Genomic DNA, 13936 nt, shown 5'->3' with positions numbered 1-13936 from the left:
AATTAAAAGAAACCATTTAAAAAATCTTCATGCAAAACAAGTAGTTTTGTTGGAAGACTATTGGAGAAAATAGTTATATTTTATACTAATGCTATTTTCTTTTCTTTTTCTTTTTTTTTTTTTTTCGGAGCTGAGGACCGAACCCAGGGCCTTGCGCTTGCTAGGCAAGCGCTCTACCACTGAGCTAAATCCCCAACCCCTAATGCTATTTTCATTAACACTGAATGGGATTATTAGACTCATAAATGAATTTACGACTATTTAAAACTTGTTAGTTTTGATTTCCAACATGACAAATGTCGCTAGATGCTGGAGATTGGTTCTAATGCTTTGATTCAATCGGGAATCTGCTTGTCCAGATGCTGAAGGTTGTTGTCCCCAGTTGATTTTGATCAATCAGTAAAGATGCCAAAAGCTAAGGGTTAGGCACTGGGCACAGGTAGGATACAGAGAGGAACGGGCAGATTCACCACTGGCCACTTCCCCAGTTAGCCCTGAGGTAGCAGGGGAAGGTTTAGCAATGCCCAGCCTGGGCTGGAGAGATGGCTCAGTTAAGAGCACTGACTGCTCTTCCAGAGGTCCTGAGTTCAAATCCCAGCAACCACATGGTGGCTCACAACCATCTGTAATGGTTAAATACACCAGACGCCCTCTTCTACATTTCATTCATATATATATATATATATATATATATATATATATATATATATATATATATATATATCTTTAAAAAAAAAGAATGTCCAACCTTTGAGGTAGCCAAGCCATTTTTAAAAATAAGCTAATGTGTGTGTGTATCTTTCGCTCTCAGATCTAAGCTAGCTCCTGGGCAGGAGTGCACATGCGAAAAACAGCAAAAAACTCACCAATACAGCTAGGTCTCATGTGAATAAAAACCTAAACTCCTTCCAGCCCTTGATTGTTTCTGACGGTGTCAGGGTGTGAGTCTGAAATGTCCCACAGGTCATGCTCTGAACGCTGTCTCCTGCAGGCAGGGATACTTCGAAAGGCGAAGGTAGGGTCCAGTTGAAGCTGATGGGCCACTAGGGGGCTGGCCCTTTAAGGCAGTTCGCGCTCCTGGTTTGGTCCTGTGTCCTCCGATGTCTGTAGGGCACCATGATGTGAGAAGCCCATCCCAGGCTTGTCCGGCCCCTAAGCTTACTCATGCCTTTCCCCACTGGGATGCATTAACACTTTGAAAATGCTGAGCCCTAACCCTTCTGCATCTCTTATGCTGTCCCTGTTGGGTGTTTTGTCTTAATGAGAAAGGCAAGTGATACGGCTCCAGAGGACACAATTTTAATTATTTTTCCATAATTTTCCAAGAAGTAAATTTTCGTTAGGAAGTCCACAGGGAGCAGGGCCTGAGGGTGTAGCTCAAAGGCAAAAGAACTCAGCAAGCCCTGGTTCAAACCCCATTATGACTTGAAAAGATGAATGGGAAGAAAAAACTGCAAAGGAATATGCAAAAAAAGAAAATCTATGAGCCTGTCTTGGGAAGACCCTTTTTGATAGTTGTCTCATTTCATATCGATATCATACACAGAGCACTCATTCCAAAACACTGCTTCGGTTCTGTTTGGAGACAAGGATTCGGTAGTCATGACCACCCCGTTTTTGTAAAGCTCCCCCTCTTGGGTTAAACAGTGACAATCACTGACATTATAGCAATTTGGTCCCTGGAGCTAAAGTAACTTGTTCTTTTAGATTCTCCCCTCCCTGATCACTGACAGCCCAGGAACGACTGGCCGGCAAGATGGTTATTAATAGCTCACAAAAGGAAGCTTTTCAGTCTCCCTCTCCACCTCTTGCCATCCCTCTAACTCTCCTGCAAGAGTAGGTGTCAGGCCCTGGTTCTCACACCAGAGAGCCCCAGGACAGATTTCCTCCCAAATGAAATATCAAGACATGGATTATTCTTCCGCCATTGATTCATCCTTCTGGTCAACCTTACTCCCTATAGGGCATCGGGGAGTTCCTTTCCCCAGTAGGGTTCCTCTCCCCTCTGTTCTCCTTTCTGCTTCCCTTCCTTGATTGATTCTTTCTATCTCTTCTCCTTGAGCAGCTCAGACAAAGACTATTTCCATCACTCTCATCACCACTGCCACTGGGTGAGTCACCATTAGGTGACGTTTGAGATCTCCCTGCTTTGGAAATTCTTCTTTCAGACATGAGCCACACAGACTTCTTAGCGGTCCAGACCTGAGGCAGAGTTTCCCTTGTGGGGACCGGTGGACAGGGCTCGCCCTTCCTCCCAGTGGGTTTCTACTAGACAGAGCCAGTGGCTTCAGTTCATCCCTTCCCTTTGGCCTGGTTTCTGTTGAATCTTCTTCTTCACTCTGCTGAACAGACATGGGCCACCAATCCTCTAAAAGGGGCCCCATTACCTCAGTTTCTCTTGTTCTGCTGTAACATGGCCTGGCTAAAATGTCCCCTCATTAATCCTGGAGGGTATAGTCCATCTAACTTCCAAACTCACTAAGACACTAAGGATTCTCTCCAATATGGTGGAAGATGGGCTGGGTTTTATGCTCCCAAAGCCCCACCCCTTTTCTCCACCCCCACCACCCTTCTCTCAGCTCTCTCTACTCCACCTTCCAAGATCCTGGACTTCATTCTCGAATCTGACCCTCCTCCTAACTGACCACGTTCCCTTTCTCAATGCCTCCCTTTTCTGCCAATTTCGTGCTACTTTCCAAATCCTGTTATGAAAATTCTACTCCAGAAAAAAAAAATGTCTTTCCTTTTGCTGGCTGGAGAGCAAGGGCTGCCTCAGCCATTTTCCTTCCTAGACAAATCTCCTCCCACACCAAAGTCCCTGCTCTAATCCGGTAATTGGAGTCCAGCTCCTGCAGTGGTCAAGTTCCGGTCCCAGTCAGCCGTGGCTATCAATTTGACACAAGCCTAGTGTCCGCTGGGAAAAGGGAGCCTCAGTGAAGAATTATCTCCACCAGATTGGCCTGTGGCTAAATCTATGAGACATTTTCTCCATTGCTAATTGACGTAGGAGGGCCCAGTCCACTGTGGGTGGTGCCATTCCCTAAGCAGGTGATCTTGGGCTGTATGAGAAAGCAGGCTGAGATAGTCAGAAGGGGCAAGCCAGTGAGCAGTGTTCCTTCATGGGATCTGCTTTCTGTTCCTGCCCTGGCTTCTCTCGACGATGGACTGCAAGCTGTCAAATGAAAAATCCTCTTTCCCCTAAGTTGCTTTTGGTCTTTGTGTTTATCACAGGAGCAGAAAGCAAATCTTATTATGTAAGAATGAAACAAAAAACAAACAAACAAACAATTCCCCCAAACCCAAACAAAACAAAACAAAATAACAAAACAAAACAAAAACCAATAAGATGCATAGTCCCGACATAAAGTGAGTGTACAGGGATAAAAACCATTCCTATTTCTTTTAAAGATGTGTGGTTGGGGGGTTGGGGATTTAGCTCAGTGGTAGAGCGCTTGCATAGGAAGCGCAAGGCCCTAGGTTCGGTCCCCAGCTCCGAAAAAAAAAACCAAAAAAAAAAAAAAAAAAAAAAAAAAAAAAGATGTGTGGTTGGGGTGTGTGTGGATGTATATATACATACATATAAACATGCTTAAGATGGTATAATTTAAAAACTATACAGCCTGCTTAATGACACATAGTTCTCTTTTAGAATACATTTAAAGCGATTGCTTTGCTCCTATATTTATGACTTTTGGACACTTGGGGCACAGCGTGCTTTTGATGTATTTAAAGTATATTACTAAGTTTTAATTTAAGACATAATTGATTTCAAGACTTTACAAACAAAATCAGGTATAGAAAGCCATTAAAATGTAAAAAGACATGAAGGAGCCGTAGATATGACCAAAATGAAACCTCAGCTCTTAAGGTGCACCCTCTGCGGCCATTGCTCGTCTTAACTCTGTTTACCCTCTGCGCAGGCAGTCTGAGCTGCTAGGCTCACACCCGCGGTACCTCCCAACCCGTTTCCTTGTTTCCTCACAACACCTTTACATCCTGTCCGGTTCCTCTCCAGGCTTTGCCTTACTGTTGGGGTTTTGATGCCCCCTTCTTTTCTTGGCTCGTGCTGCACTCCTTTCTTTCTGGACTCCGGCCCTCAGCAAGATTCCTGTTCCCCTATCCATTCTCCGGGACCCCTCCCTGTTCACTGTGACAAAATTCCCAGCACTGAGTTGAGGATCCCTACTGGCTTTGAATCAGAGTCCACTGTCCTTCCGGGTCCGCTGTGATCGCCTAACCCAAAGGGGAAACTGGGGCTAAGAAACATTGATCTGCCTTCTCTTTCTCTCTGCCCTATGTGGACCTACCTGACTCAGCCGATGGAGACTGAGACTCCCTCCCCAGTGGGCACCACTCCCTCTTACCCTCCCAAGAATGACTGCCATGCCCGACCTCAAACTAAGCTCTAAGATTAGATCACATTTGTTACTAATTGACTCTGTTGTAATGCCTCTTGACCACAAGACCCGTGATGAATGAAAACAGCAGTTCCGGGGCACGCTGGGCACTCTTCACAGCCCTCTGCCTTCTTCCGTGGCGCCTGACCCAGGGCAGCCTGCATAGCCAAGGACCTGCGAGCAGAGAGACGGAAGGGTCGTTAGGATTCCCTGTGAAGCTCTTATTTCCTCAGGGACTGTGAATCTGAAACTGTTCTGATCGGACATTTGCCTTTGTGCTTTAGCAGTTGATAAAGCAACGGACTCCTGACAGCCAACTCCCGTCATCCTTCAGCGTTCCAGCTCTTCGTGATGCGACCTGAAGGGAAACTGAGGCTCAAAGCGAGGATCTTAGACGAAAATCTGAAATGCCGGATTTCAGGATTTCGCTTAACAAAGCTGGAAGGGCTAGCAATGTCCTCACAAATTCCATGAACGAGGAGCGGGATGCAGAATTGAGAGCTGGCTGTCTTTTCAAAGGACACCACTTTGCAGTCTTTCTTGATCCCCACTCACGCTAGATACTCCCCTGGCTCCTGATCCAGCCGCTGCTGCCACTTAGCCTCAATTTTGCACCGTCCCCCTCCCTCCCGCTTCTCTTGAGAAAAATTCACAATCATCAAAGCTGTTTCTTATGCCGTGTTTTATCAAAAGTTTGAAAACCGGTGAGCAAACCCCAGGTCTTTGTGAAATATGGGAGAGTGTTTGTAAAGGAAATGCTTTGTGTATTTCATATTTTATATTCTATATTTAATCTAACACAATAGCCATGCAGTTTAAAAGATACACACATAGTTTCATATATATATATATTACACGAAGTAAAGATTCAAAGACCGTTTAATGTTCAGAACAGCAAACATGATTTTTTTCCTGTGCAATGCTTAGATATTCTGATAATTTAAAGTGCACTTTAGATGTATTCATTTTATTATATATAAGTACACTGTAGCTGTCTTCAGACACACCAGAAGAGGGCATTGGATCCCATTACAGATGGTTGTGAGCCACCATGTGGTTGCTGGGATTTGAACTCAGGACCTCTGGAAGAGCAGTCGGGGCTCTTAACCGCTGAGCCATCTCTCCAGCCCATAAAGTGCACTTTAGAATGTGTTGAGGAAACCTTTTGAGCAGAGTCTGTGTGGAGGTATTGATCGTAGGCCCTGGGTCACCTTCCTGATTTCTGGGTCTGAGTTCATGCATGTGTATACGTGTGGGTGCTGTGTGCGTGTGTGCACGCATGTGGAAGCTGGAGGTCAGCCTCAGGTGTCACCCACAGGATGCTGTCCTCAGGATGTTTTTAAAACAGGGTCCCTCACTGGGCTAGAACTTTCTGGTTAGGTGGCTTGGGTGGTGAGCGAGCCCTGGGAATCCATCTGTTTCTGCCTCCCCTCACCTGAAATTAAAAGGACTCTGTCCACCACACCCTATGAATTCTTGGGATCAAACTCAGGTCCTCATGCTTCTACGACGACGACAAGTGTTTTACTGAGGGAGCCATCTCCTGGGTTCTTATGTTTCTGACTCCTATGACGTTTGGGCTAGCAATCTATCCATCCACCTCCCCTGTGCACTTGGAGAGTTCTAAGCTGAACCGTTTGAGCAACAGATCTTTCCTTTCAGAAGATGAATTTGCTTCTTTCCCATATCAGGGGTATCCCTGTCTCTCTAGAGCTGTGGCTGAGAATGAGAGATAGTCTCCTGAGGAGAAAGAAAGGACTCTTCAGACCACTGAAGCAGGAACCAAAGAAAAGCAGAAAAGATTTTCAGAGCAGGAGGCAAAAGTCGAACACCCAAACTGCATCTGTATTTCCTTCCTCCTCCTGTTGTTCCGGAACTTCAGTTATCCACAGACACACTCCCTGTAGAGTGGCTCACAATGTATCTACTGAATTTAAAGAAACCTCAGGGCTAGGGAGATGGCTCAGCAGATAAAGGCTGTTCCAGGCCAAGTCTGACTACCCGAGTTGAAGCCCAGGACTCACACAGTGAAGGAGAACCGAATCCTGCAAGTTGCCCTCTGACCTCTATATGTGCACCAAAGCATGTGCATATCCTAGAAGTTGATGTCTGTCACTGGCAGAAAACAAATACTGTCTTCTCTAGATTAAAATAAAATCTAAAAGCTACATATACAACAGAGGTTTGAAAAGGTCTTATATTCTGGTTAAATTGTATCGCCTACCTTGAGGGTTCATCTTGGCTGTCGGTCTGACTGGACTGAGATCCACCCTGGACGTTAGTAGGTGCAGGCAGCTCTGTGTGTCTGAGGGCACCACCAGACAGCATTCACTAAGGGGTGTGCTAGTGAATTTATTCCTTTCCCTGACCAAATGCCTGACCAAGAGCAACCGAGGGGAGAAAGAGGTAGTTTGGTTCCTGGTTTGAGGGTGGGGTCCATCATGGCGGCAGGAGCATGAGGCAGCTGGCCACATTGCACCTTCTGTGTGGAAGCAGAGAAAGAAGAACACTGCCGCTCAGCTTGCCCCTCCCCCTCTTCCTGATCCAGTCCTAGCCCATGGGGTGGTGCTGTGCACACTCAGGGATGCTCTCTCCTTTTCTGCTAGGTCTTTCCAGAAGCACCCTCAGACGCTCACCCGGAGGTGTACATCCGTTGCTCATTCCAAGTCTAGTTTAGTTGGCAATGAAGATGAATTATCTATCACACGGGACTGACTTTCCTCGAATAATGTGAGCAGTGCTATCCAATAGGCTGAGGATCCTCCGGATGGAGTAAGAGACAAAGGAAGGGGGAACTTGGAAAAACAGGCTCCCACTTTCTCCTTCTCCTTCACGGCTGCCGTGATTTTGTTAACTGCTGTACTCTGCCCTCCAAGATGGAATAAAGTCGGCTGAAACAGTGTATCAGGTCTAATCCCCTGAGGCCTTTTTCAGCAGGCCAACGGGGACCAAGCGCCTGCCTGAGATCCAGAGGAGATGCTGAAGAGGTTCTGACATCAGACGAAGGCTTTGTTTGACTTTGATGCAACTGTAAATGCTAGTTGGCGACTGAAAGGAAGTAGCCACGTGAGTCCCCTCCTGCTTCCTCCTGGCTATGTCAGTGTCATCTAACAGAGAGAGCAGGAGGTCCTATGCCCACAGATAAACACCAGAGAAACCAGGAATGCTAATCACACAGGTGTCTCTTCAATGGCGGAAATAAAGACTTCATTTCCACCCAGAACTCTGGGAGTGGATGTTGTTAATAGCCTGGTGATCTTTGTTATCTGTGGGGCCAGACCTCATCCAAATGTCCCCAAATGTTTATCCTAGATCCTCCCTCCCTAGACCTTTATCTTTGGCTCCCAGTTAATAGAGGGTGGGGAGGTCACATGTCCTTTATAGCCTGACACCTCTGTGCTCTCTGGGTCAGAGACCACACCAGATCCTAGGTTCTTAAGCCATGAAATCCGTCTTCATGGTCATGTGTACTGCGTGCGCAAAAGAGTTTCTGTGCAGTCAGTCACACCTTGAGCTTTATTGTGCACCTGGAGCTGTGATGATTGTTGCCTGGAAACCTTTCTCCAAATTGTGATCTGTTTCATTTGCTTACAGCAAGTGACCCAGCATCGACTCTCTCAAGGTTTGATCCAGCCTGGCTGACTTGGGCCGGCTGAATTGAGGTCTCATTCTCACCTCTTCATGGTCTTGATGGCCGTGACACCTGCATGGACCCCACAATTTAAGATGAACTTTATGTAAAATCCTCTTGCCTGCTATTGGCAAGGATCCATGGTTTGTGGGACATGGGCCTGCTGCATGCGAGTTATTATTGATAACGGATTGAAAATTTTGATTATTTTTCTTTACCAGCTACCATATCCATGTTTTACCGGCTAAGTAATTCCTACACCATTTTATTTTGTTGCCTATTAATATAACTCTTTGCAGTAATTATTAAATAATTTTAAAAAATTTAAGATCTATTTATTTTATTTTATGTTATGAGCTTTTACTTGTGCAATTCCCAAGGAGACCAGAAGAGGGCATCAGATTCATTGGGACTGGAATGACAAAGGCTTATGAATCTGTGCTGGGAACCAAACCAGTCCTCTCCAAGAGCAGCCAGTGCTCTTAACCACTGAGCAATCTGTCCAGCCTGCATATTACTATTTTAAAAGGTTTCTGCTCTTCATGTTTAAGTAAAAAGTCAAGAGAAGCTAGAAAAGAGAAGAAACTGTGTTTCCTCAACTAGTCCCTGGCAGAGCTAACATCCAAACCCAGATGTTACTTTCTAGTTTGAAGTCACCCTTCCTTCAGACCAGTCACTCCGATCTTGAGCTTCCACAACGTGAGACAAATGAGACTTGTGGGGAATCTCCTCCTGGGGATCTAGTGTAGAGCACTCCCTAGGAAGAGGAACGGCTCAAGGGTCAAGAGGCTTAGATGGAATCCCAGGTGGGTCCTGCATCGACATTCTGAAGCTGAGGATTTACTTTATCCCCCAGCGATAGGTTTTTAGAATTGTGTGGACTAATCATAGGTGGGGGAGCACAGGTTTCTTCAAATTCCAGAATAGGGACACCCTTGTCACTGTTATCAACTGTCTCACTGAAGCAGCCATCAGTACGTTAAACCATCTAATCAACCGGCCATTCATCTACTCACCTACCCATATTATTCAGATATCAATCCGTTCATCGACCGATTTGTCTACCTACCCATCAACCCATACACCCACGCCATCTCTTCTAGCATTTATTAAGGACTGTCTGTATGCTGGACACTGAAGACCGAGCTTCCAAAAGAGAGAAAGTGACAGTTTGTCTGCCTCACGAAGGATCACTGTCTAGAGAGGCCTGCAAGGAAACCGGGACTGTTCAAAGCCTTGTAAACTGAGGGGCAATCTCAGTCTGAGAAGAGTTTTGCCTCCCAGCCCTGGGGTTGAAGCAAACGCTTTATAAACCACGAGTTGAATTTCAAAAATACTAGCTGGCCTTGGTCGGGTTAGAAACACAGGCAGGGAGGATGGAGAGGCTTTGTCTAGCTCACCGACCATCTGTGCAAAAGGTATTTCTAGTGGTCCACTGTCAGACAGAGGCCCCAGCATTAGGCCCCAAGTGGGCTGCCTCAATCCTCCACCAATCCCTCCTGGTGTTCAGTCACTTGCTTGGCTTCTTCCTGCCCAAGAAGTTGGGTTTTCATTTGTGTTTGCTGGCGGGGTCTGCGTCAACATTGGCCACGTTTGTCGGGGCCCAGGATCAAATGCCAGAGTCTCCCTGAAAGGGACTAAGCTTTGGTGTTTAGCCCATAGAGTCCTAGTGACCAAGGCCTCAGGCTGTCTGCCAGGTCATCTCCCCAGATCAATTATGGTTGCAGAGTTTTGTTGACCACAGAGGACCTGGAGGTTTTAGCTGCAGTCTGAGGTTAGACCAGGGCACGGTTTGCATTGTAAGTCGTTGTGTCCCCACGGAGGCCATAATTGGCTCTCGTATGCTTTTGTGGTACAGCTGATGGCTGGCAGCCAGGATCTAGTTCCTCAGTTTGTGCAGATTCGCCCTGTGGCAGCCCACTGACACTCTTAATCCCCATCAACAACAGTGCGGGCATCTCAGTCCTGGGCAAAACTGGGCTCGGATCAGAAAGGCCGTGCCACCCTAGGGTGTCACCTAACATCTCTGTCCCTGAATATTCTCTGCTTGTTTCATTGGGCAATGCTAACTGTAGCAAGATTGGAAATTTTTATAAAGTATGTACAACTGATATTTGAAGTGTCCAGAGCAGTGGTGGGTGGCTTTTGTTTGTTTGTTCCAGATGAGGTGGAAAAAAATTAAAAAAAAAATCACGTAACCAAAGGCAGAAGAGATGGCTCACCGGTCAAGAGCACGGCTGCTCTTGGACAGGATCTAGGTTTGGTTTCGGGCACCACGCGGGAGCTCACCTCCATTACCAATCCCGTCTTCTCTTCAGTTTTGAGAATTTTCATTCTTGTCTACCATGAAATACGATCACATCTACCCTGTCTCCTGAACTCACCCGACCTCTTCTCCAACATTCTCAACCTTCTGCCATTTTTTTTTCCTTTTCGATAACACAGCAGGTCGAGCCGACCAGCAGCCACATTTCCAAACACTATAGATGCTCCCCCCTTTCTAATGCCTCCTCCGTAAAGGGTGGGTGTCCTGGAGACCACCTACTCCTCCCGTACTGGGATTCTGGCTGACTTGATCTTGTACTGTGTCTCTACACCTGCCTTTCATGGTGACCCTCTGCATCCTCTGGCCTTGACACCCCACCCCTACCCCGTTCTTGAGCCCTGATGATGCTGGGGCTGATCGACAGGTCCGCCGTGGAGCGGGACACTGGTCACTTTTAATAGTTTTGGATCTCTGCGCTGACTGCTGTCCACTCTCTGACCAAGCTTGAGAGCATCCCAGGGCCATGGGTACAGACAGAAATATTTATTTGAGAGCATTTTGGCAGCAGGCCCTTAGTGAGACAGCATTGGTGATCCCTCCTGTGGAGCAGACCTCAAATCCAATCAGCAAGTGGTTAGTGATCCCCTAACGGTTGAGCTACTGTGACGCCAGTGGCCACACCTTGTGTGTCAGGATGGTAGTGCGGCATGTATGCTTAGCACTGGGTAAGATCACCGGTAGCTTTTCTCCTACAGCAACTTGCACTATGCAAGCGGGCTGAGAATGTCACCCAATTGGTTCACTATTGACTTCTCTATGTCAAGGACAATATACAGAACCCTGTGTGTGCCTGGTCCTCCCTTTCCTTATCCCCAAGCAGGCTTGGAGCCAAGGACCTGTGGCTGAATTCTAGTTCTGTCGCTCGCTGGCTGAGGGAGGGTTGATGCATCATTTTAGCCCCATCGACTGCAGATTTCTTACCTATAGGAAGACCGTCATAACCAGACTGAGGGTATCCTGAATGAAGGCCAAGTGCAGCAGGGCCAGACCCACAGTAGGTGCTTTATTATTAGTGTCTGTAGGTCTTTGCCTACGTTACTTTTTAACCACTCATATGATCCAGCATGGCACACTTCCGACACCCCTCCTCTAGGCTTCCAAAAAAGAACTTTTGGCAAGCAAGCAGAACCTGAGGGTTCTTGACCCCACCAGCCGTCCACAGTGACACATTTATGGCTGCCCACTTCCTGGGAACTATGTGTTTGTCTTGTCCGAGCTACAGTGTTCAAACTTTGGAGAGGGCTTGGCCTGTGGAAACAGCTGTTCATGTCTATAGCAAGGAGGTTTGCAAATAAGGGCCCGCCCTCACTGCCAAGTTTGTGTCCTGGAGGGTGGCTTCAGATATCTGACACCTACCCCGAAAAGGAATGCATCTTAGAGGCTGTGTGTGTGTGTGTGTGTGTGTGTGTGTGTGTGTGTGTGTGTCGCCAAAGAGACTCGTTACAAGGGTGTTTCTAGCAGGACAGGATAGCACGGGAACCCCTAGGTAGCAGCGATGTCCCCAGGAGAAAAGGAAGATTGGAGCTGGTTGCTTTAAGAACAGTGACTTTGCTTTTGAAACCTGGCCTCACACTGTAGCACAGGCTGGACGGCCTCTCACGATGTAGCCCGGGTTTGACTTGAAATGGCCCACGTTCTGGAATCATAGGCGTGGGCCACTACTATACTCAGCGTAAGAACAGTAGCTTTGGTTGAAGAATGCTTCAACTGGAGGCCCCAACTCCCCTAGTATCTTGCCTGGTGTCTACCTCAGCCAGAGCCACAGAGGAGCTCGGGGTGCAGAATCTCACTACTGGGTGTGGATATGGTGCATCTGCCACAGGAGACAGGAGCTGGGGGAAGGCAGAAAGACAAGCCAGCTGGACAGAGTAACGAGGACAAGAGAACGGAGGCCAATGGGCTGCCTGCAGCAGACGCCCTGGAGTTGCTAGTCTCGCTACCCTACCCATTCCGTGGTCAACAACTGTCCTGTTAGCCAGCAGCTCCGGCTGTCAGTCAGAGCTGAGCTGCCCCGTAATCCAAGCAAGAAGTGGCTTTCGAGAGAATCACTCACTGAAGTTACATAGATCCTGTTACCACGTTTGTGGTAGAGCCTCTGGGCTCACATTTCCTAATGCACTCAGTGACAAGTGAGCTTTCTGTTTGGGCACCGTGGCCTGTAAAGTGCCAAGGCTATCGTGACGGCAACTGCACCTGGGGTTGGCGAGTCCGAGGTCCGGGCTTCTTTGTTCTCCTCTGCTGAGTGTTTCTGTGCACTAGGATAGGCGGTTTGTTCCAGTCTTGCTTACACCTGAGGCGCTTGACAGAAGCCACTGAAAGAAATACCAGACAGACCAATACAGTACAAGACTGAAATGAAGTTGACTCATCCATTAAATTCCCTGAGGGCAGGAACCAAAAAAAATCCACAAGGGCCAACTGTTAAAACGTAATTGGTGTGGTTCTTACAACCGGCAGGGGATGGCAGAGCGGGTGGCAGTCCTTTGTTTACTCCAGCTTGAAGCCCGGCTTGGTGGCTGAAGCTGTTTTATGCTTAGCACTCATACAAATCCAACCCGATCCGAGCAAATCTATCTAGAGCAGCACAGGAGGAGGAAGACAGGCAGAAACCTCCAGACCACCATGCCGCCCACAGACCTGCCCTCCAGCAGGCACAGGGCGGGCCGTAGACACTCGCTTGCTCACACACCACATAGCGGGGATGGAGGATGTCACCCGGGGGCCCTGCTCACCCTGCGGCCAGCTCTCAGCGTGAGCCATCACATTGTGTGAGTCTGTGGTGGTCAGATGGGAGAGAAAGAGACATGGAGTAGTTTGAGCATCATGAAGAGAGATGGGACTGAAGACTCAGGGTGGAGAGGAGTAGTCTGTTGTGGGTGGCCAGCCCTGTCACCTGGGGCCACGGTTAGGTCCCAGCCTGAGCTGCCACTGAGGGCCACTGAGGGCCACGTCTGCATCCATGGCTACACAGCAGCGTGGGTTAGTGCCGATGTCCACAGTTCATGTTACCACCGAGAACATGGGGATGTCCCTGATCAGGGCAGCCATTGGATGCTGGCCCCATCTCTCACCTGCTGCAGCACTGAGCAGGCCCACTGGAGCTGGCCCTGGCAGCCGGAGTGTGGGTGAACTGTCCAGAGGGAATAACTGTGGGGGAGCTGACCCTGCCATGCATCTGTCATGGGGGCAGAGGTGATGTCCTCCCACCCCCTCACCACCTTCGACTGTTGAGAAAGCTGCCCACAGGGTCATGAGCTCAGGAGAGCTGGTCCTGCACTGCACCAGCTGGGGCACTCAGGAGGAGGAGCCAGCATCTCACCTGGATGGCAGAGCACAGGCGAGCCAGCCCTGAGAGCAAGCATGTGGGAGAGCTAGCCCGCCGCTTGTCTGCTGTGAGGTGGCATGGATGCTGGAGTGGTGCCTTCCCCATCTGCACCCCTATCTGTGGCAGCTGGGAGGGCTGGCCCTGGGGTCGTGAAAGCAGGAGAGCTGTACCTGCCTTTCCTCTGCTGTCCTTTGAGCCAGCCCTGGTGGCAAGGTCATGGGTGAACCAGCACTGAAGGAGTGAGAGAGGGAGAGCTG

This window comes from Rattus rattus, chromosome 5 (assembly GCF_011064425.1).
Source record: "Rattus rattus isolate New Zealand chromosome 5, Rrattus_CSIRO_v1, whole genome shotgun sequence".
NCBI lineage: Eukaryota > Metazoa > Chordata > Mammalia > Rodentia > Muridae > Rattus > Rattus rattus.
The sequence above is the reverse complement of the archived record's forward strand: the minus strand, read 5'-3'. Positions refer to the sequence as shown.